The 25917-nt window shown below is 33.3% G+C and overlaps 1 protein-coding gene across 5 annotated transcripts in view; it reads left to right on the top strand.

Moving 5' to 3' along the window:
* LOC6049262 (5-hydroxytryptamine receptor 1) overlaps positions 1 to 25917 on the top strand; it is a 181225-nt gene that overhangs the window by 64075 nt on the left and 91233 nt on the right. For 4 of the 5 annotated variants that reach the window (XM_038255784.1, XM_038255794.1, XM_038255775.1 and 1 more), the window contains one exon: positions 5698 to 5770. The gene's annotated coding sequence lies outside the window, so the exon portion shown is untranslated. The other variant, XM_038255801.1, reaches the window with a different exon arrangement.

The following is a 25917-nucleotide window of genomic DNA, read 5'->3' as shown; positions in this document are numbered from 1 at the left end:
CTGAACTAGTGTGAATTGCATTTTAAAACACTTATTTTCATTTAAATGTGAAGACTATGGCTTGTTATTTAAATTTTTATTTTTTTTTATTTTTTGCCCCCTTGACCTTGGCCAGGGCTGAGGGACAAAAACTTTTTTTAAATATTTGCATCGGCCTTACTTCAAATCACTTTCTTCTGGAAATGTGGTTTTGACAAAATTTTCCATTTTTGATATTTTTCACTTCAGAAAAATGTAGGTACATAAAAATCAATAAAAACCGCACAGTTAAGTAAACCAAAAAACAAGATACAGCGATTTTACTGAAACAAGTTTGATTGTGTGAAATAAAAATTATATAAATGGAAAATGGTCAAAATCACATTTTGAAACTTAAAGTTTAAAATAAAAAAATCCCAAAAATGGTTTACAACTCGCGCGCGGAGCTTGAATGAAAAAAGTGCGTTTTTCGAGTATTTTTCAGAAATGCGCGTAACAATCATACTGAAGTCATTCAAATTTGGTCGCCTTGAGCTTCAAGTTATAGTTTAATGTCCCCTAAACAAATTCCTGTACAGACATAGTCCATAAAAGCTTGTGTTTGGGCATGGCAGGGCGTTTCAGGGAGAAAAAAATGTATTTTTCGCTAAAAAATTTCAAAAATCAATCCCCAAAACGAGCCAAAACATTTTCCAACCGAAACTTATGCTTGTAGCTTATTGGAAATTTTATGGCGAACATTTTGCTTTTTTTAACATTCAATTTATGTCCACGCATAGCCGAGAAATTTGCATTTTAGTGAACAAAAAATGATGAATTTTCAAAATTCTTAGTATGTAAGCGTTTTTAGCATTAAACATTGGCTACTATGATTACAAGCGGAATAGCATATAATCTGGATATTTTTATTTTGTTCGCTCAAAAACGATAGTTGTTAATAACATTTTATGAAAAAAAAACATGGAATTTTCTCACAATGTGACGTAAACATCATATTTATAAGTACTGCTCTGTGATCTTCTCGAAATGAACAAATACAGTATGTCAAAAAAGTATTTACACCCCTTGGGCACTATGCACATTTTGTGATGAAACATGTAAAAAATTTAAAGTTTGACAAGAACCTAGTACTACGTTTTGTTCAGAAACTCATGCCAAACATTTTGCTACAAAAAGCTCATGAAAAGATGATTTCTATAAAAAGTTATATAACAAATACTATTACGAAAATAAAAAAGGTGCAAAAAAAGTTTGTACACCTTTCGAAAAATTTACATAAATAATGTTATTTGTTGACAAATCACCCTAAATCCAGTCTCCCAACACCAAATAGGCATCCTTGACTGATTAAAAAAATAATTTGGATTGAATATAAAGTTTACTTACTACTTAGTATAAAAGTTTATATAACTCTGGAAATTCTATATAAAACTTATCTAAACTTAATTTTGCAAACTTTTAATTCAAATAAATGTCAATATATTACCATAGAATTGCTAAATAAACATTTTGGAGAGGGTATAACACCGTTTTGGGGGTATTTGTATCGATAGAATAGATTTTTCGTTGGAATTTCGTACCAACCCGGAATTACGTCGTAGGAAAATCCGCCGGCATCCGAACCGGTCCACGATTCACAAGTCAACCTATGTGGAATCGGAAAGGGCATAAAATTTCCGATCTTTTGATACCCATACATCCAGGTTTTCTATAAAACCCACGTTTTTAAATACCTAAGCAAAAACGTTGTTATGGTTTCGTTTGAGCAACCTTCCAAAAATGTATGGAATTTCGTAATTTTTGTTCTCGTGGATCAAACTTACTTTTTGCCCAGGTATTTAAAAACGTGGGTTTTATAGAAAACCTGGATGTATGGGTATCAAAAGATCGGAAATTTTATGCCCTTTCTGATGCCACATAGGTTGACTTGTGAATTGTGGACCGGTTCAGATACCGGCGGATTTTCCGACGACGTAATTTCGGGTTTGTACGAAATTCCAACGAAAAATTTATTCTGTCGATACAAATACCCCCAAAACGATGTTATACCCACTCCAAAATGTTTATTTAGCAAGTCTATGGTAATATATTGACATTTATTTGAATTAAAAGTTTGCAAAATTAAGTTTAGATATGTTTTATATAGAATTTCCAGAGTTATATAAATTTTTATACTAAGTAGTTAGTAAACTTTATATTCAATCCAAATTATTTTTAATCAGTCAGGATGCTATTTGGAGTTGAGACAGGATTTATGGTGATTTGTCAACAAATAACATTATTTATGTTAATTTTTCGAAGGTGTACAAACTTTTTTTGCACCTTTTTTATTTTCGTAATAGTATTTGTTATATAACTTTTTATAGAAATCATCTTTTCATTAGATTTTTGTAGCAAAACGTTTGGCATGAGTTTCTGAACAAAACGTAGTACTAGGTTCTTGTCAAACTTTAAATTTTTTACATGTTTCATCACAAAATGTGCATAGTGCCCAAGGGGTGTAAATACTTTTTTGACATACTGTATACAGCAGTTCCATATGAAAGTTAAAGAAAAAAAATAAAAGTGCTTCGATTTGGCTCAAAATTTTTCTGGAGGTTCCTTGGCCAAAATAATTAGACCCGTATTTTTTTGTTTGGCCATTAGGGTGGCCTACGTCGTGTTAGGGTGGTCCGAAAAATGGCCATTTTCGTCGATTTTCACAAAAACCACTTTTTTCAAAAAATCATAACTTCGCTCCATTCCAACCGATTTTAGCTGTCTAGGGTGCAAATGAAAGATGATAAGTTGGACTTCAAGAAAAATAATGTGGAGTTTCAAAATCTAGCCTAACATTTGAAAAGTCTAATGAAAACATCAAATGCCGTTTTGACGGTGTCTGGACCAAAGAGCCTATATCTGAAAATATTTTTAACGGATTCCTCGGACAATTTTACATAACTTATCAAAAATTGGGCGAGGTTCATTAACAGGATTCAGAGATATGATTTTTTGAAAATAAAATCCGGGTTTTTCGACGCGCCGCGCGCGAAAACGGAAGATTGACGAAATCGGCAAAAAATCAACTTTTTTCACTAAAACTGCGATAACTCGAAAATTTCAGCGATGACCTATAAATGTTAGGGTACCAAAAGTTGCGTATTTCAATTACGAAAATTTTGGTACCTAACATCTATAGGTCATCGCTGAAATTTCTAGTTATCGCAGTTTTAGTGAAAAAGTTGATTTTTGGCGATTTCGTCAATTTCGTTTTGCGCGCGCGCGTCGAAACCCAGATTTTATTTTCAAAAATCATATCTCTGAATCTGTTAATGAACCTCACCTAATTTTTGATATATTATGTAAAATTGTTCGAGGAATCCGTTAAAATATTTTCAGATATAGGCTCTTTGTCGAACACCGTCAAAACGGCATTTGATGTTTTCATTAGACTTTTCAAATGTTAGGCTAGATTTTTGAAACTCCACATTTTTCTTGGAAGTCAACTTATCATCTTTCATTTGCACCTAGACAGCTAAAATCGGTTGAATGGAGCGAAGTGATTTTTGAAAAAGTGGTTTTTGAAAATCGACGAAAATGGCCATTTTTCGGACCACCCTAACACGACGTAGGCCACCCTAATGGCTAAACAAAAAAATACGGGTCTAATTATTTTGGCCAAGGAACCCCCAGAAAAATTTTGAGCCAAATCGAAGCACTTTTATTTTTTTTTCTTTAACTTTCATATGGAACTGCTGTATAGATCTAATTGGTAACTATTTTCGAAAAAAAAAATAAGTTGTTTATAAATGCAGTTTCATTCGAATGTACATGCAACAAAAAATTAAGTTCACAGCTTGGAGATATGTCAATAAAATTAATTTTGATTTATGCCTATTTGTCGTTTACGTCACATTGTGAGAAAATCTCATGTTTTTCATGAAATGTTATTAACAAATATCGTTTTTGTGCGAGCAAAATAAAAATATCCAAAATGCCTTCTCGTTAGAAATCATAGTAGCCAATGTGTTATGGTAAAAACGCTTATATACACCCAAAGGAAAAATATATCTCAAAATCTGCAACATTGGATTTGCTGCAGAAAATGTCACATTTTATAACATTTTTTGCAGCAAGCCCGTAGACCATTTTTGCCCGCGTGTAAAAATTTCAGCGATCTGCAGTTCTCACCAACACATATAATGCTGGCCCGTCCCCGAGCAACACTCCAAAGAGAAGCATATATTGGTGCTCTTTCACTCACTTTTCATCAAGCGTCCATGGCGCGGTGATAGCGTGTCGGATCAATAACCAGGAAGTTGGTGGTTCAATTCACGTTCTGCTAAGTGTTTTTTTTGTGAAATACAACCAAAAAGCCGTCGGTAATGTCGATAATTGTCGGTAACGGGCAAAAATGTCATACTCCTATATCGCAAAAAATGCATGAGGACAGATTTCATGCAGATTCTGATATACTTTCATGCCGCCATGCATCACAATCATGCGACTGCCAGTTGGGTGTAGTAAGAATTTTCAAATTTCGTCACTTTTTGTTTATTAAAATGCAAATATCTTCTCTTTGCGTGGACATAAATTGAATGTTATAAAAAACTAAAATGATCTCCGTAAAATTTCCTACCAGCTGAAAGCATAAGTTTTGGCTCGTTTTGGGGAGTGATTTTTTATTTGGCCTAATGTCCAGATGATCCTAAACTTTTGCAAAACTTGATTTGAACAAATCTGTAATTTCTGCGAACGAAAACATCGTTCCAACTTTTTTGAACGACTGCCTCCGCAGGATTTTTGGCGACTTTTTTTTAACACACGAAAAAAAAAGTTGGAACGATGTTTTTGATCGCAAAAAGTACAGATTTGATCAAATTGAGTGTTGCAACGTTCTAGGATCATCTATGCATCCAAACAAATCACTGGAAAAAGAATCGTCTTGATTGGTTCAGTTATGCCTCTGTTAGAGCACTGTGAGTTGGAATGTTCAAAAGTGTTAAACTCGATTATAACACTTACCCAAAGCAATAAACATTGATGCTAAAAACCTCAAAACCTCATATCTTCTTCAATGAACTTCAGCATACCTTGGGGGATCATGCTTAGCAATAGTATCACATAAAAGAATGATTATGTTACGTTCAATTATGCAATATTCTCTCGAATCTCACGCATCATTTCAACACCACAGATTCAGCTAATGTCCCGAAGGTATTTACAAGACGTTCAGAGCTTTCAACAACTAGATCTCTTATTAGCCAATATTGACAAACACATGAAAATCTCCATCGAAGCCTTACTCCCTTGGTTTTACAATGCAAACAATGTGCTCTGTACTGCTGTCAAACATGCAATTACTGGAACAAGCTTGACCCGATTAGCATTCCAAAAGGGGAACTTGACCCAATATTTGGATACACGTTGTCGCTAATGCTCGAGTGCTCAACATTGGGACAGTTACTCTTGAATTATTTGCACACCTCGGTAAACGAGCTGTCTTCACACTGACAATTAGCAAGTGTGTGTCATCCAGAAAGGAATTGTGGAATTGTGTTTTGATTTAGTAATATATTCAAAGTATAAGCTAGTGCTAATTGCATTTGCATTTAAGATGAGATTATCCACCAATTCACGGTCCCTTACTCTGACTTTCTACTGCATTGTCACAAAATAATAATAGCAAATCACTAACTACTCAATTGAACTAATGCAAACGATTTTATTTACTTTCAGACAAATCCGGTTCCGGGGACTGAAAGGCAGCAGCTAAAACGACGTCCTACGGTCCAATCCATCAATCCATCCGGTAAGGGTCACACACAGGCCCCTGAGTCCCTTGTCAGGCAAATGTCCAATAATCCATTCTCATTTGCAAACTTCAACACTCGTCCCTTCCCATCTGGAACGCGCCCGGAGGTATGGACCCTGGCTCCTTATTGACACACATTTCATCCGTACCTAAATCAATTCCGAACCTCTCCTAAAATGGTTCATACTTTAGCAGATGAAATGTTTGCTCTGGGATTTGGGGAGATTTTATCGAGTCGTTAGAGGGCATCGATGTCGATGATAAACTGAGTTATAGAAAAACTTTTTGTGTGATCACTAGTCAATGATCTAGCATGAATACACAAGCCAAACTTTCCTAAATGTTTCTAGAATAAATTAATTTCCCTGATATTAAGTACTTAGGCACTAGGTTACTTAACAATTTCGTATCCACCTGACTTAACAATTTCGTATTTTCCTGACAGCTCAATTTTTGGTTGCGAGGTTAATTCTTGTTCTGGAGTTGCAACATGTTTTTTCTATGTTTCTTTTTTAGTAGAATAAAATCTTAATATACATTATACTTTGGGACCACCAACCAGTGAGGTACTCTTCGAAATTAGCTCATGAAAAGTGCAAAAATGCCTCACGACAAGAAAAAGAGGCGATTTGAAGAAGCTAAAGAATGCCGATGCGCTACCTGCAAAGCCAGGCAGTTTGAGCAAGGACGCTCTAAATTCGTCTGGAAACTAGTTCGCTACCCTCCCTGTGGACGTAAGCGAGAAGGAAGAATTTGAACGACGGGAAAAGGTGCTACCCATTTTTGTGAAAACATGTGAAACGTCATCGGATTCGGTGCGAAAGTGGCTGACCGGATGTATCAAATCTGGTGCTTTACGGGCTTCCATTCGCTTGTGTGCTGATGGACTCAAAATTCTGCTACCTACCAGCAAGGATTACAACTACGTTCGGGATTTCTTGAACCACACAAAGATTGAATACTACAGCCATGACGATCCGATGGTAAAATCGCATGCAAAAGCATGCACATCACCTTCGTCAAAATAAACACTAAATATTACACACTGTATGTACAATTTTTGCAAACACAAAAAAAAAGTTACAACCAACAGGATTCAAACCCAGCACCAACAGTAAAGGCAGGTGCCTTAGCCCACTCGGCCATCAGACCGATGTAAAGCTGAAAGGATAAACGCAAATATGAGCTTGACATTTCGGTCAAGTAGGTTTCCCATACTGTTGGGCTACACATTTCAGGGTGTAAAATCACTTAAAATTGCATAAAATAATGCAATATTTATTTTACACGCAGGCTTTTTACGCACAGCTGGATTACTACTTTTTTAGCTGTGTAGACGCCCCATGAAACAGGTCCTCCGAGGCCTGTACGACATGGATGTGAGTGTGCTGAAAGAAGAGCTCAAAACTCTTAAGTTGAACGTGGTCGAAACAAGTATCGTGACTTGGGAACGTTATCGTCCAGTGCACCGTGACGTGACGCAATGTTCGAACTGCTTGAAGTTTGGACATGGCGGAATGAACTGTTTCATCAAGAGTCGTTGTGCAACCTGCGGAGGTGAGCACAAAACTCAAGCTTTCAACACAATCAACGAGAACATCGAAGCCAAATGCCTCAATTGCGGTTGCGACCATTCGACTAATAATCGGAGCTGCCCAAAACGAGCTGAGTTTGTAAAAATTCGGCAGCAAGCAACGACGAGGCACCACCACCAGCTTTACGGACGCGGATTTTCCTGCTTTGTCGTCACCAGGAGCGGGATCTGCTCGAGTGGTTCCGAATCTGCAGCCATTACCGTTGAATCAGCGGCAAAAAGTTGCAGAGAATACAACACCTCCAGGCTTCAGTCAGCAACCGAGGGAAAACCAACCAGCATCAACGGATGAAGGCAGCAGTGACCTGTTTTCACCACAAGAACTTCTGAACATTTTCATCGAGATGACAACAACACTGCGTGGTTGCAAAACTCGTGCGGAGCAAGTAAGAACGCTTGGAGGATTTATCTTAAAATATAGTTCGTAGTTTACTCGTAATGATGTTGAATATTTCAATGTTTTTTTTTCTAATTTTAAGTTAGGATTAGTTGTTACAGTGATTTGTATTTATTTTGACCCAAATGTGTTCTTTTCATTGCAATAATGTTAAACAATTTGAAGATAATAAAATGAATGTGATCAATTAATAATAAACCAAAAAATACAGCAAAGATGAATAGCATTAAGCCATATCATTTATCACGTAAGAGAAATGTTATTATGAAAGTTCAATAAAGCCATATTTAATTAAAACAAATGACTTTTAAATCAGTCAGTAATGAGATCTAATCCTTTACCAGTAAAAGTTATCATTTCTAAAACAAAAAAAAACATTCCCTCAAGCGAATTTTAGCTACTTTTTAAATCAAAAATAAGATGCTTTTGTCATTAATTTTTTTTTGTGAGTACAGTCATCCCACATATTCGGAACGGTTTCCAGATCGGCCAATGTTCAAAAAATCAGAGCAAATCGATAATTGAACTTGATGATTCGCTTTTACCTTCATTTGAAAGCTTTTCTTGCGATCTTTCGAATGCTGTTTCGAACATCTGCAAATTTTAACTTTTATATCAAGTTTTTGAAGAAAAGCTTTAACCCTTGAAATCCACAAATTCGGAACACTTTTTTCTTACGGATGTAAACAAACTTTAGATCTCTCCAGGAGTACATATTTGTAACAAAAAAATGACTTCACACACTGAAACCAATGAAACTCAAGCTTAGTGATGTTTTATACATGGTTTGATAACTTTTTTTGTTAAAATATCAGTTAAATTCAGGAGTTCCACAATTGTGGGAGGCACAATAACATCCCACAATTATGAAACAGGCCATTTGAAGGCAGTGTTTTGCTGCTCTGGACAAAATAGTCTTGGAATGAAGTTTCTTGTTAAAAAAAATCCTACTTTTACTAGTGAAATAGCAAGATAATGTCCAAATGAAGGTTCTAAAAATAGTAAGGTCGACAGAAAAACTACTTTTGGCATGCTATTGACAAATTATCATGAAAGTGTTCCGAATTTGTGGGTGTTCCGAATATGTGGGATGACTGTAGGAGGTCAAATTAAGAAGTTCATTTTCAAGTGATTTTACAGCCTTTCCTCAGTAAGGCGAAAAAGGCAAGAACTACAACTTTGCTATAACTTCATAAGAAAATGTTTTTTTTTTAATAAAAACTGAACTCTGAACCATTCATCTTTTAATTTGGATGAGAATGGAGATCATGATCTCTTAAAAATCTAAAATTAAGAGCGAGTTTTTCACCAGTGTTTAACAAGTCGTAATTACCTATCTTGACCTATGGGAGTATGGGTGTTGGAGGCTGTTGCCAAAAGATATTGGGGTTTTAAAAATTTCCATTTTTAACAGTAATTTGCAAAAGCTATGAGAAAAAGTCCAAACCAATCTCGGATGTCTATAGCTCATTTCCAAGTGCTTAAAAAGACCTTAAGAATGCATCTAAGAGAGTTGGAATTGATGAAGTTATAGGAAAATGCGAACAATTTTATGATTTTTCATGTTTTTGGACCTCAAACTTCCATGGCCGTTTTACCTCACTTCCCTTTGTCGTAGAGGGCTCATATTGGGCATGAGGTCATCTCATGTATGGACAAACAAACGCTGAAAGTTTCATCCAAATCGGAGCAACTCGATACGACCTCTAGAACAAACCGAGCCACATCTACAAATACTGCCTGTTGATGCAAAACAATCAAACTAATCTTTTTGTTTCAAAGTAACATTCCTTATAAAAATATTTAAACAGAAAAAAAAACTATCTTAGACTTTAACCTCGACCTTAAGCAAATTTAAAAGTAGTATATATTTATTTTTTTAACAAAATTTTCACCCAAAGTCGTCCATAAATGTTTGCATCAATCACCAAAGGCTTTCATTTTATTGTTCTTTGGAAGCTTTCAAATGGCGAAATTTAATTTCCATCACACGAATCCCACAAAGTTAACCTTTAGCAATGAGCCCCCAAAGAAGCAACGTGGGTGGAGGGGCTTAGTGACAAAGTCTTCTCCATCCAGCCAGCAGGTGACGGTGGTACAGCCTTAAGACACACGTCAAATTCGTGGCTTTTGTTACACGCGAATTAAAACCAGCCAAGGTTTCTCGGTTTCTTTTGTTCGTGTGTCTTAATCCGAAATCCAATATTTTGCCACCGAGGGATGAGATGAACTTATGTGGGTGGCGTTTTTCAAGAAGTCCCATCCCCAGATGTGGGGGAATGGTTCTGCAAGACATTTCGGTGAATCGTGTAATTTGATATTTTCCACAATACTGTGTAACTACGAGACAAGAAGAACTCATCTAATGAAATAAACATGATGAGAAGCACAGCAGATGACGAATGTTAATGGAGATTTTTGTTTTGTTTTGATGGTGAAATGCTTGCAGCTATTGAGGGAATTGTTTTTGAGTTGAAGGACCTAAGCTTTGGATTTTTTTATAATTTATTAGTAAATCTTCCCCTGAATGTATTTATCTGAGTACAAACCAGGTTTTTCGCATTGAGTACGTTTGCCCTTCAGAAGAAATCTTGAATCTGAATTGTTTCTTAAGCTCTCTTAAGCTCAATTCCTCAACAAGTATTCCGTTTCAACTGAAGTTAAAACAACGACAAAAAATGCCACTTTTTCCTTCCCAGATTTACCTTTTACACACTTGGACCGTTTATCACTATTTGTATACTTTTTATCACACGGTGGAGTTGTTGGTCGAAAAATCAGCGGTGCACGACACGATGATTGATGGTTTACTATTCATCAACAAACTGCCGTTTTTGCCACCTCATTTGCACGTGGTAATGGCCGGGCCGCAGTCCGACAACGTGGTGCTAATACCCGAGCAAAGTACCAGCCAGCGGAGGAAGCTTTTTTTTTTTTTGTTTTATCCGCTGGTCAAGATGAGAGATGTTCTGGAGCCGGGGCATTACTGTAATTATATTCCCCAACTCGCAGAGCGTCCGTCACAGTCACCGGTCTTTATTTTTAGACGACTGCGACTATGATGAAGATCCTGGGCTGTTTTTGCTTCAGAAACCGTCACTGGTAAACGAGAGTTGGAGCTCTGCAATCTCGTTAGGTTAATGTGCTATGCGATTCAAGTAGGTTTGCTAATTTCAACACTAACTACGAAAATAGCACTTTAACACTTGCCTTAAGGCGAAACGGGAGCTAGAACCAAATTTTGTCGTGATTTGGCGCATCTCACTTTTTGATTTTTTAAAAATCGATTTCAACGAATTTCAAAAAACCATGAGCATCACGATGTTGCCCATGTTCTAACGGATCACTGTAAAAAAAATCAAGTCTCTAAGTCAAAATATGAACAACTAGTTTAGTTTTTCAGTTAAACTCACGATTTTATACTTCTCCATACGATTCCCATGGACTTTGCCGAAAATCAGAGGAGCGCAATTCCACCCAAGTTTTTGGTAATATATTCCATTATTCAGCTATATTTTTATATACCGTTAGATTCGTTAGAATGTAACGAACACGGTGGTATATATAAATCAATAGTTCACTAACTTTTATAACACACTTTTTGATTACCAAACAAATAATCAAATATTTGCTTCTCGCGCAACGCAACGGGCAACGAATCAAAGGAGAAACCTCAGAGACAAAAACTCCCGTGTGCCGTGCGAGGCGCGTGGATTGTGCTGGCCGCACGCACACACTCTCATGGCGCGCAAGCACTTATTTTGAATTCATTCCTTGATGTGTTTGATTTTGAAATTATTTTTTTATTTGGGGATATTGCGAGGTTCGGATATTTTTAATTACTACTTTTAATTATTACTAATTTTATTTACTAATTTATTATTGCTTCATTCCTTTGTATCTAAACAGAGTATAATTAAGAAATACAAATCAGGACTGAAAATATCAACATTCAAATGAATAAAATGTGATTATTATTTTAGTTAGACCAACTAAAGAATTGAAATTGGTCTTTGTCAAAGTCTTTGTTATTTTGATAAAAAAAAACAGTTGACAATTATCTTGGCTAAAAAGGCTAGTATGAATTTCAATGAATGAATTTGTTTTGTAAATTCTCTAATTTTCATAGAATATTGTATGTTTTTGAACGAACCAAAATTTTGTATGCATGTTCACTTCATTGGTTTTTTTAAAGAGAAAATGCATACAAAATTCCGCTTCATTAAAATAAACAATATTTTTTGAAAATTTTAATGTATAACAAAAAAAAACTAAAGTGAAAATGCATACAAAAAATCGCTTCGGTAAAAAAAAAACGATATTCTGAGAAAATTTGAATATTTTACAAAATGAAACAATAATAAAGTGAAAATGCTCACAAAATTTTGCTGCGTTTGAACTCATATTTCAAATTATAAAAAATAGAATATTTTCAAAAAATACTGTATTTTGAGATAATTTTTATATTTTTCGAAAAACGAACTCTAATAAAGTGAAATTGCATAAACAGTTTCGCTACATTTAAAAAATACAATATTCTGTGAAAATTTGAGTATTGTTCAAAAATGCCCAATAAAGTGAAAATGCTTACACAAGTTTGCTTCCTTCAAAAAAAAAAAAAAAAAAAAAACAATAATTTCATTATTTTTCAAAAAAAACTCTAATAAAGTTAAAATGCATACAAAATTTCGTTCATTGAAAAATACAATAAAATATTGCTTTGTTAAAAAAATGTGAATGGGCGAATTTGGTCCAAGGATGTACACAAAAATAAATACTAAAATACTCAAATTTTCACAGAATAATGTAATTTTTCATTTTTTTAGAGTTTTATTCTGTAAAATACTCAATTTTTCACTATTTTTGTATGCATTTTCACTTTATAAGCGTTTATTGTTTTGTTAATACCGTAAAACGGGGTGACTTTGATAGCCGGGGTGACTTTGATAGGTTTGCAATGAAGAGAAAATGAAGAGTACAATTAAAATACGTACGGAATGGTTCAGAATCATACTGACCGTGGTAGAGAAGTGTTCAAAGTACCTCAAGAAGAACTTTGCATAAAATTTTGAAATGTTTAAAAAGTAAGTTAACTATAACTAAGAAAATATTGATGAAAGTCATTATTTAAATCTTCTCAAAGTGTCATTTCCTCAATGAAAGTGATTTTCTCAATGAACATGATTTTGAATCGGGAAACGGAATGCATTTTCGGGTTCTTTGGACAATTTTCCACTAGGAGAATGTTAAATAAGTTTGTAAATAATAAATAATATGTGTCCTTGAAACACAATCAAAAAAATCTCCAAATTTATATGCAATTTCAGTTGAACAAATTTCATGTAAAATGTGAAAACTAGTGATTCGGGCTTTGTATTCAGTTTAAAATGCAATATAAATCGATAATTTTATAAACAAAATTAGTTTTAACAAATTTCAGGCAAATTTCCTACTTTTCAACAATTTTATGTAAAATTTATTAGTATTTTGATAAAAAGCTTATAAAGTTAGTTAACTAAATATAAACATTGATTTTTTTTTCTTAAGAACTTTATCAGCTACTTTATTGATGGTACATTTAACGTACAAATATAGTTTGAACATCTTAAATATGATTTTAACAAGAAAAACTTTGACTATCAAAGTCACCCCGGAATTTAAACTAAGAGTTTTTAACGTAACTATTTTTCTAAACACTATTGAAAAAACTTTTTTTCCGAAATAGTGTATGGACTTTGTGTGGCCTACCCCAGTACATGTTTTAAAATTAATAATCTTGAGAAAAACCTTACCTGTTGAAAAATATTTTAAAAACAAATTGAAATCCTATCAAAATCACCCCGGTTTACGGTACTTAAATTCTCATAGAATATTTTATGTTTTGAAACGAAGAGAATTTTTGTATACATTTTCTATTTATTTTAGTTTTTTTTTGGAAAACACTCCAATTTTCAAAAAATATTGTATTTCTTTGAACGATGCGAAATTTTGCACGAATGTTCACAAAATATTGTATTTTTGTAAGAACGAAAATTTGTATGCATTTTAACTCTATGAGAATTTTTTTGAGAAATATTCGAATTATTGTATTTTTCTATGCATTTTCAATTCTGAGTAATTTGTTTGCATTTTCACTTCATTAGAGTTTTTTTTGTAAAATACTCATATTGTATTTTATGAACGAAGCAAAATTGTGTATGCATTTTCACTTCATTGGATTTTTTTTGTAAAATACTCAAATTTTCTCGAAATATTGTATATTTTTAAACGTAGCGAAATGAATTTTTACTTTATTAGAGTTTTTTTAAACTCAATTTTTCACAAAATACCGTATTTTTTTTTAAATATTCTTATTTTCATAATTTGCAATATGAATTTAAACAAAGCGAAAATTTGATTATTTTACAAAATAAAGTACCCTAATGAAGAGAAAATGCATGCAAAATTCCGCTTCGTTAAAAAAAAAAACAATATTTTGTGAAAATTTTAGTATTTTACAAAAAAAAAACTCTCATGTGAAAATGCATACAAAATATCGCTTCGGCAAAAAAGCAATATTTTGCGAAAATTTTTATGTTTTACAAAATGAAACTATAATAAAGTGAAAATGCTCACGAAATTTCGCTGCGTTTGAACTTATATTTCAAATTATGAAAATTTTAATATTTTTTAAAAATATGGTGAAAATGCATACATAATTTTGATTCCCGCAAAAAATTTTTTTTAGGTTTTTCTTAAAAAAAACTCTTATAAAGTAAAAATGCCTACAACATTTCAATCCTTGAAAAATACAATATGAATATCACTTCGTTAAAAAAAATGTGAATGGTCGAATTTGGTCCAAGGATGTACACAAAAAAAATACTACTGCATTTTCACTTTATAAGCGTTTATTGTTTTGTAAAAACTCAAATTTTCATAGAATATTGTATGTTTTTAAATGAAGCGAAATTTTGTATGCATTTTCTCTTTATTAAAGATTTTTTTTGGAAAATACTCAAATTTTCACAAAATATTATATTTTTTCGAACGAACCGAAATTTTGTATGGATGTTCACGAAATATTGTATTTTTTAATGAACGAAATTTTGTATCAAAATTTACCCGTTAAAAATACCCGTATTTTTTGAAAATATTATAATTTTCATAATTTGAAATATGAGTTCAAACGCAGCGAAATTATGTGAGCATTTTCGCTTTATTATATAATAAAGTTATATATGTATTATTAGCCGGGACCGTGATGTAGGCGTAAGCGTGGTTGTGTCTCACCCAGTCGGCCTGGGTTCGATCCCAGAAGGTCCCGGTGGCAATTTTCGAGACGAGATTTGTCTGATCACGCCTTCCGTCGGACGGGGAAGTAAATGTTGGCCCCGGTCTAACCTAGAGGTTAGGTCGTTAGCTCAGTCCAGGTGTAGGAGTCGTCTCCCTGGGTCCTGCCTCGGTGGAGTCGCTGGTAGGCAGTTGGACTCACAATCCAAAAGTCGTCAGTTCGAATCCCGGGGTGGCGATTGCCTCAACAATCAAGCCTTCGGACACCTAGTTTCGAGTAGGAATCTTGCAATCGAGAACGCCAAGGCAATGCTGTAGAGCGAATAATTTGATTTTTGATTTGATATACCAAAAGATGCGCAAAGATCGGGCCTACAAGCTCATATTTTGAATTTGGGCATAGTATGCCCACCGGAACAAACCCTTGAATGCCCGCCAAAAAGTCATTTTTGTTACATCCTAATATGTATAGATTCATTTTGTAAAATATAAAAGTTTTCACAAAATATTGCCTTTTTTTACCGAAGCTTTATTTTGTATAAATTTTCAGTTCTGAATATTTTGTATGGATTTTCACTTCATTAGAGATTTTTTTAAGTAAAATACTCATATTGTATTTTAAGATCGAAGCAAATTTTTGTATGCATTTTTATTTCATTGGTTTTTTAAAGAGAAAATGCTTCCAAATTTCGCTTCATTAAAAAACAATATTTTTTAAAAAACTCTGAAGTGAAAATGCATACAAAGTATCACTTTGGTAAAGAAACACAATATCAAAATTTGAATATTTTACAAAATTAAACTATGATAAAGTGAAAATGCTCACAAAATTTCACTGCGTTTGAATTCATATTTCAAATTATGAAAATTAGAATATTTTCAAAAAATACGATATTTTGAGATTTTTTTTTTACGAAAAAATAACTCTTATAAAATGAAAATGCATACAAAGTTTTGCTACAATTAAAAAATACAATATTCTGTGAAAATTAGACAATTTATTTTTCAGTGAATGAAATTTTGTATGCATTTTAACTTTATTACAGTTTTTTCAGAAAAACTCAAATTATTTGTTTTTGAAGGAAGCAAAATTATGTATGCATTTTCACTTTATTGGGGCATTTTTGAACAATACTCAAATTTTCACAGAAAATTGTATTTTTGAAATGTAGCGAAACTTTGTATGCATTTTCATTTTTTAAGAGTTATTTTTTCGTATAATACAATTTGTTTCACAAAATACCTTATTTTTGAAAATATTCTAATTTTCATAATTTGAAATATGAGTTCAAAAGCAGCGAAATTTCGTGAGCATTTTTACTTTATTATAGTTTCATTTTGTAAAATATTAAAATTTTCGCAAAATATTGCTCTTTTACCGAAGCGATATTTTGTATGCATTTTCACTTGAGAGTTTTTTTTTTTAAATAACAAATTTTCACTGAATATTGTATTTTTTTTTAAAGGAAGCGAAATTTTGTATGCAAATAAAATTTCGCTTTGCTTAAACTCATATTGCAAATTATGAAAATAAGAATATTTAAAAAATACGGTATTTTGTGAAAAATTGAGTTTAAAAAAACTCTAATAAATTAAAAATTCATAAAAAGTTTCGCTAGGTTTAAAAAAATACAGTATTTCGAGAAAATTTTAGTATTTCACAAAAAAAAAAAACCAATGAAGTGAAAATGCATACACAATTTTGCTTCGTTCATAAAATACAATGTAAGTATTTTACAAAAAAAAAACTCTAATGAAGTGAAAATGCATACAAAATACTCAGAATTGAAAATGCATAAAACAAATACAATAATTCGAATATTTCTAAAAAAACTCTAATAAAGTTAAAATGCATACAAAATTTCGTTCTTACAAAAATACAATATTTTGTGAACATTTGTACAAAATTTCGCATCGTTCAAAGAAATACAATATTTTTTTGAAAATTGGAGTGTGTGTGTGCGTGTGTGTGTGTGCAACCAACCAAACGGGACCACGCGGTCGCTTCTTACAAATTGAGTTGTTTCCATGTATTTTTTTTTTTTTAGATCTACATTCTATACATGCAAATAACTCGCATAGGCATTTGGAAGGTGTTAGCTCTGCCGAGCTTCGGTGACCCATTTCTACGCTGGCTAGCCGAGCGCGAGGTCCCTCAGCTTTTATCGACAAGCCCCGCCCTGAAGAACGTTTGCACCAATCGGGTTCAAACGTTATTTAGAACTTCCGAACCCTTGTCAAATGGACAAGGACCCAGCGCGTATATAGTTTGATAGTAACAGTATTCCTAATTCCAGACGTCGCTCACCAAGCCGTGATGGCCTAGTGGTTAGCATTTTTGCTTACCAATCCAAAGGACGGGGGATCGAACCCCGACTCGGGCGACTTTGATTTTTCGTTCATGTTCAGAGTTTCAAGATTAATATTTCCTATACTTTCTCGTTGGGAGCAGATGGGAATCGAACCCAGGACCATTCACTTAGAAAGCGAACACCGTAACCAGTCAGCCACGGCCGCTCCCTTATTTTTTTGAAAATTGGAGTGTTTTCCAAAAAAAATCTCTTAGAAATAGAAAATGTATACAAAAATTCGCTTCATTTAAAAACATACAATATTCTATGAGAATTAGAGTACTAACAAAACAATAAACGCTTCTAAAGTGAAAATGCATACAAAAATTGTGAAAAGTTGAGTATTTTACAGAATAAAACTCTAAAAAAGCAACAAAATTGTGCTTCGTTGAAAAATTACATTATTCTGTGAAAATTTGAGTATTTTAGTATTTATTTTTGTGTACATCCTTGGACCAAATTTGCCCAGTCACATTTTTTTTAACGAGGCAATATTTATATTGTAATTTTCAATGAGCGAAATTTTGTATGCATTTTAACTTTATGAGAGTTTCTTTTTGAGAAATACTGAAATTATTGTATTTTTTGAAGGAAGCAAAATTGTGTAAGCGTTTTCACTTTATTGGGGCAGTTTTGAACAATGCTCAAATTTTCACAGAATATTGTATTTTTTAAATGTAGCAAAACTTTGTATGCAATTTCACTTTATTAGAGTCAGTTTTTCCAAAAATACAATTTTTTTCTCAAAATGCCGTATTTTTTTGAAAATATTTTAATTTTTAAAATTTGAAATATGAGTTTTGTTAAATTTTGTGAGCATTTTCACTTTATTAATGTTTCATTTTATAAAATGTTCAAATTTTCTCAAAACATCGTTTTTTTATCGAAGCGATATTTTGTATGCATTTTAACTTTAGATATTATATACAATATTCTATGAAAATTAGAGAATTTACAAAACAAATTCATTCATTGAAATTCATACTAGCCTTTTTAGCCAAGATAATTGTCAACTGTTTTTTTTTATCAAAATAACAAAGACTTTGACAAAGACCAATTTCAATTCTTTAGTTGGTCTAACTAAAATAATAATCACATTTTATTCATTTGAATGTTGATATTTTCAGTCCTGATTTGTATTTCTTAATTATACTCTGTTTAGATACAAAGGAATGAAGCAATAATAAATTAGTAAATAAAATTAGTAATAATTAAAAGTAGTAATTAAAAATATCCGAACCTCGCAATATCCCCAAATAAAAAAAAAATAATTTCAAAATCAAACACATCAAGGAATGAATTCAAAATAAGTGCTTGCGCGCCATGAGAGTGTGTGCGTGCGGCCAGCACAATCCACGCGCCTCGCACGGCACACGGGAGTTTTTTTGTCTCTGAGGTTTCTCCTTTGATTCGTTGCCCGTTGCGTTGCGCGAGAAGCAAATATTTGATTATTTGTTTGGTAATCAAAAAAGTGTGTTATAAAAGTTAGTGAACTATTGATTTATATATACCACCGTGTTCGTTACATTCTAACGAATCTAACGGTATATAAAAATATAGCTGAATAATGGAATATATTACCAAAAACTTGGGTGGAATTGCGCTCCTCTGATTTTCGGCAAAGTCCATGGGAATCGTATGGAGAAGTATAAAAATCGTGAGTTTAACTGAAAAACTAAACTAGTTGTTCATATTTTGACTTAGAGACTTGATTTTTTTTACAGTGATCCGTTAGAACATGGGCAACATCGTGATGCTCATGGTTTTTTGAAATTCGTTGAAATCGATTTTTAAAAAATCAAAAAGTGAGATGCGCCAAATCACGACAAAATTTGGTTCTAGCTCCCGTTTCGCCTTAAGCAGAGTGACGCCACCGGAAGTAAACAAAATCGTCACAAGAGATTTATTAGCCGAGCGATCACTTTTCCTTCTCTCATTACTCTTTTTTTGTGTCCTTTTTTCCTTCCGAGACTTTCCCTACCACTCTCAACCCCGGGCTAATGGGATAGACGGTTGCGTAACAGCAAACAAATGCTGATGACGACCGGATCGGACCAGCATCAGGCGGAAGTAGCTCTGCTGCTCTAGTCACACCCATCAGTTGGATTCTGGAGAAGGTGCTCCTATTTCTTCTTCTGTGTAATCTTGCATCATTAGTATTTACATACAATTTAAAATATATTTTTTTACTTTTTATGAAAAAAGATGAATTCCCAAAAAATAATTTATTTTTATTTGTAGGGGACTAAAAATACCACTGTTATAGCATAGTGCAGGCCTGCCCAACGTCCGGCCCGCGGGCCGGATCCGGCCCGTGAAGCCATTTCATCCGGCCCGCGACGGATTTTTAAAATACTTCTATGACCGGCCCTTAAGGCTGCTCATGAAGTATTAAATAAATTTAATTATTGTCTGAATTAAAAAATAAGCTTGAGATCAAATTTTAACATATAATAAGAACATTCTTCATGTTTCAATTTAATTCTTAAAATTTTTATATTGATATTTTTTAACTGAAAAAATAGTGCAGGAAAACAAAAATATCCATTTCGTAAAATTGTTAAATTTATGAAAAAAACTTGGATTGTTGTCTTAAAATTTACACAAAGAGACTAAATTTTATTTCTTTCAGTTTTGACTGTGTTTACTTCAGTTTGAAGTTTTTTTTTTCTCTTTTGAATAAATAAGTAAGCAAAACGAATGTATTTTTCCTGAACAACTTTATAGTGATAAAGTTTTTTTTTTAAAAAAAGCTTGAAAATCAAATCATTCATACTGAAAATAGATCGCTGGAAATATTATATAAACTTATAAAAAAATTTATCAAGGTATTTAATTGCAATCGTCAAAAACAATACCTATACAATTTTAAACAAGCAAAAATTAAAATAAGTCAAATGAACAAATTTTTGAATGTTGTTTGTTTTTCATTTTTAAAATCAAGATATATCAATCATATTTGCAACACTAGTTCTTTTATATATTTGCTTTTAAAGAACCCAATCATAAGAAAATTAAAAAAAGTGTTTGCTTTTTCAACTTTTATCAAATATTAATTCCGGCCCTTCACTGCTTCAGAAAAACAGATCTGGCCCGCAGGGGCCAGGGGTTAAGATAAATATTTTTTTGGAAAAATAGTGTATTTGGGAGGTGTTGAAAATCTGGATAACAAAATAACTTAAAATCATTTTTAAATCAAAATCAAAAAGTTTTTTTTCAAAATTTTATAATTTAGTCTAAAATATGAAATTAGGAAAATTATCTAATTTTGGACCTAATAATAGTTTAGTTTGATTTTATAATTATGAAATTATTCTTATTGAGGAAATTTTTGCAAAGTAAAAACATATCAAAACCTTTTAACAATTAAAAATACGTATTTTGCATATTGAATTTTCACTCAAAAAAAGCAAAGCAAAGCAATCCACTTTAACGACCCCCGGCTCTTTTGTGGCCTCTGTTGCAAGTTTCTGATCATTTCTAGGCGTCCGAAGGTTATGTGTGGTGAGTCACCCAAAACCTCTTTTACTTCCCCATCCGATAGAAGGCCAGGAGGATAAGGCGAGAATCGAACCAGCGCCCCAAGGCCTCGGCAGCCGAAGCCGCTAACCACCGCGCCACGAGGCCCTCTCAATTTTCACTCATAAAAAGTAAAACAATAACTTTCGTGTACCTATTTTCTTAATCATAACCCACAACGTTGCCGAAAGCGTACCAAAAATCCCTTTTCAATTAAAAAAAAAAAGTTACTTAATCCACCTTTAGGTGGTTGGTGCCTTCCTCGAAAACGAAACTATTGGCACTACGCCCCCCGGGGCATGGCCTTCCTCTAACGTGGGATTTCTGCTCCAGCGCCTCTGACGAGACAGGAGAAACCGGGACCGACGTTTTACTTCACCATCCGATAGAAGCTCAGTGGATAAGGCGGGAATCGAACCCGCGTCTCATAGCATCATCGGGATCGGCAGCCGAAGCCGCTACCCCTGCGCCATGAGACCCACATGCCTTCCTCACATTCTTAAAGTAAAGACACTACACATCCTCAAAAAAGTGTATAAATAACACTTATTTTTTTATCAAATTATCTGAGATCCGGCCTCAAAAAATGTATCAAAAACACTAAAGTACTTATAACTTTTGATAGGGTTGTCAGATCTTCAATCTTTTAGGCTTGTTGGAAAGGTCTTTTGATTGCCTATCCAACGATGGGTCGCATGATAGATTCGGACAACTTTTTCATCAAAATATTTAAGATCCGGCTTCAAAAAAGTCTATAAATAACACTTAAGTGCTTATAACTTTTGATGCGGTTGTCAGATCTTCAATCTTTTTAACGCGTTGGAAAGATCTTTCAAATATTGACCCTTGCACTGTAACTTGGATTTGGCCCGCACTTTTCTCTCGCACTTTTGACTACAAAATTTCCAAAAACTAGGCAACCAGCAGTTGTTTATTTACATTTCCAGTCGCAGTTTCCACCAAACTGGACATTCGCACTTAAAAATTGCGATTGACAGGTGAGCAACATCGGCTCGCTTTGATCACTTTTTGAGAAAATTAAAATTTCCCAAGCCAGTTTGACAAGTCGCAATAGTGCGATCGATAGCAATAATTTAGTGCGAAGTCCAAGTTAGTGAGAAATGCGCAATATCTTTCTAATAATATATAGCATGACGGGTTTTCTTACAAAAACCACCCTTTTTACAATCTTCCGAAGTTTAGCTAAAATCGCTTTTTAGCATATCTTTTGAAGTACTTTTCTAAACTTCATAATATTAATCTTGTGGGACCCCAAGACGGATCGAATGAGACCAAAACGGTCCAAATCGGTTCAGCCAGTCCGGAGAAAATCGAGTGCATATTTTTCGGTGCACGGACTCACATCCAGACACACGCACAGACATTTACCCAGAATTTGATTCTGAGTCGATAGGTATACGTGAAGGTGGGTCTAGGAGGTCAAATAAAGAATTTAATTTTTTGAGTGATTTTAAAGCCTTTCCTCATTGAGATGAGGAAGGCAAAAACCTTGAAATAAAATTGCGAAATCGAAGAGAACTACTCAGCTTGCACTCGCAATTTTATTGCGCGTCTAGTGTAACGTCAAGATTCGAAATCTGGACACATAATAGCATATCATTTTTGTTATAGCACGCGAAAAAATCATGTAACAAGTTGGAAATGTAGAAATATCATCAGGATGTAGTATAAACAGTCAGTTTTAAGAGAATGCATGTAAAATTTGTCCTTTCTAACAATTTTTCATCAGAATTTTAAAATTAAAATGACTTGTTGTGCTTCGAATCCCGGACACTGATAAAAGCTGATTCGAAATCCGGACACTTTTGCTTCGAATTCCGGACACTCGATTTTCTTATGAACCGCACAAATTTTGATGGAAATAATAGTGAATTTCATTCTTTAGGTCTCAAATAAGCTGTTAACATCAAAACAATCGATATTTTATGTAAAAGTTTGCTAGAATTTAAGAAAATCAAAACTATAAGTTTCTGCTTTGCCTTTCCGGTGCATCGAACGCCTAAGAAATATGTTAGTGAAATGTTTCACATTTTTGGTAAACTTATAATTTTATTTTATATAATTGTTTTGGCATTAACTACAGCGTTCAAACGAACTTCAAAAGAAAGTTGATGTTAGAATTCATCAAATAACACAGTTTTGACATTCATATATATTCGATTTTGCGGGTTAAAAGATCAGTATTATGTTTGTTTCAAATGATAATACTTTAACAATTTTTTACCACATCATAAAGAAAAGTTCAATTATTTTCTTATCACTAAAAAATGGCCAAATATTTTGCTACTGAATATCGGACCATATCTTGTTGAGATTAATTAATAGGTTTTATCTCAACGGCTAATTGAATGATAGTCAAAGTCTTGACAAATACATTCAAAATCTGTTTTTTTTTTTTTGCGAGCAAAACTTGAAAAAAGTGTAAAATTTTTAAGCCTGAACCAGTAATTTTTAATCGATACACTTTATCGAAATTTTTGGGTACTTAAAGTGTATTGTCAATGTATTTTGAATCTGAGTATAAAATTTTAACTACATATTTTAAAAATATTATGCATCAAACGTAATTAGTAAAAAGTGAAACAAAAAACTGATAAATTCAGTTTTAAAAGTATATCATCTCTTTTCGGTACCGTCATCAGGGGTGACATTGGGTCTGGGTGGAGAGATTTTGTCATACAAATTTCAGCATTTTTATATGACTCAATCTCACCCCCAGACCCAATGTCACCCCTGATCACGGTATGCTAAAACTCTTTTCAAGATCCGCGATTGAAAAATCTCCATCAAAAGAGCTTTTTTTTTTTGAAAATCACTCGAATCTAGAAGGGAAACAACAACAGTTGACTTGGTTCGAGCCGGGGACAGAACTTTCAAACTAGTCTAAAAGCTACCAGATCTGGAAACACTGTCTCAATCTAATCTAATCTAATCTAATCTAATCTAATCTAATCTAATCTAATCTAATCTAATCTAATCTAATCAGACTCTAGCGCAGCCAATCTTTCGAAGGGATCCTGGAGAGTGCCTTAGGTTAGATTATGCCTAGCACTCTTCTTGTCATTGAGTAACATTTGTAGTGTACCATTGCATTAAAATGCATTGAAACGTCACAAGCTTTCAAGCGTCCAGGCCTACTGCGTAAAGTCGTATCGCAGAGACATGATTCTTTCAAGTGGGTTGAGTTTGAGCACGGAGTGAAGTGGGTTGAGTGAATCGACAGGGGAGGAAGAAGCGTGGGGCACACCACCATGGTATGGTGCGTATGGTGCACCATACGCTCCGAGATTTGGTTGTTTTCGTTGGAAGATTTTGGTACTCTGAGACTCTCTGGGACGGGACATTGTATTTCCACGAATGTAAAACGAATTGACTTTATAGCTGTTGGCCACTATTTTGCTAGTACCAACTACTAGTAGTGTCTTCCTTTTAACTACAAGGACTTCGCCGACCTGTGCTCGACGGCGCCGGGTACCCATATTTACATTGAGAATTTCAGAGCACCCGCCGCGGGATTCAAAACCAGCAACCTCTGGATTGTGAGTCCAGCGCGCGGTCCGATTGATCCACACGGGCGGGACACGAATGTCCTTGACACTATTTGCCGTGGTTATAACGCCACAGCTCGCTCTCTGTAACAGTATTCCTAATTCCAGTCCAAGCTCACCAAGTCGTCATGGCCTAGTGGTTAGCATTTTTGCTTACCAATCTAAAGGACGGCACGGCGTGTTTTCTGGGCAACCTTAAGGAGAAAAAATAGTCATCACTACTTTCAAATGTGTCTTATAGGAAATTTTCTCAGCTTTCCAATGCTTCTAAGAGCGAAATGTTTCATCGGAAAATTTCTGAAATATCTCAATTTTAAGTTTTTTCTTTTAAAATCCTTGATCATTTGTTGGAAACTTTTAAATAACAGTCCAGGAAACTTGTCAAATGATGTGTTTCATGTGTATTTTACTGACCAAAATGTGCAGAATAAGACAAGAAACAACTTTGTAGAAGGTTGCAAACTGCTAAACATTTTGAAAATTAAGTTTTAACCGATATTTTGAATATGTGGGATTTATTCAAATAATAAAATAATAAAAACGTATTGAAATATTATTTTTACAGGAATAAATAGATTATTACATAATTGTTGTGTACAAATAACACCGGTCTGCTCTGATTCAGCTTGGAATTAGCTGATACAACCGAAATTTCTACAGGTTTGAGATTGATAGGGAATTACAAGATTTTTATGAATAAATATCATATTTCCTTAATCAAACACTAACTAGTTGCATGAATAAAAAACATGTTTTATACACGAAATTATACTGCAAATTACAGTTGCTAGCTTTAGAAGAAATACTTTTCATTAGTATGAAATGATTGTTTCAGTTTTTTTTTAAATTAAATGATCAAGGAATTAGCAATATTTTAGGAGTTTATAAGACTCTCATCTTCAATCTCATCTTAAAAAATATATATATGTCTTGATTTTTGTTCAAATAGTTTGGAAAGAAAGTTTCTGTTAGATTTTTTTTGTCAAAATACTATTTAATTTTTGTTCAAACAAAAATAAATGTGTGTGACGGTTTTTTCAGAATTCTGAATTGGAAGACTCGAGTTTTATTGCTACTTTTAAATGCATTTTCTACAGAAAACATTTTATAAAATTTTATCTTTATTTTATACTCATGAAAATATGACTTTTGAAGCTTGCTACAGTAATATGTAGTACATTTTAGATTTCAAATCATATTTGTATTTATGTTCCTGGTTAATGTTTGCTTAAGCAAATATCAAATTCATTCATTAAAATTCAAAAATACCATTAAACAATCACAAACCTGCCAAAGTTTCGGTTGAACAAGCTAAATCAGAGTAGACACGTGATATTTGTACACAAAAAAAATGTAATTATCAAATAATTCTTTTTAAAAAAATCATTTTTACACTGTTTTATGATTTTAATTTCTGAATAAATCCCATATATTCAAAAACT

Source organism: Culex quinquefasciatus, chromosome 1 (assembly GCF_015732765.1).
Source record: "Culex quinquefasciatus strain JHB chromosome 1, VPISU_Cqui_1.0_pri_paternal, whole genome shotgun sequence".
NCBI classification, from domain to species: Eukaryota; Metazoa; Arthropoda; class Insecta; order Diptera; family Culicidae; genus Culex; species Culex quinquefasciatus.
This window is presented reverse-complemented; position numbering and strand designations above follow the sequence as displayed.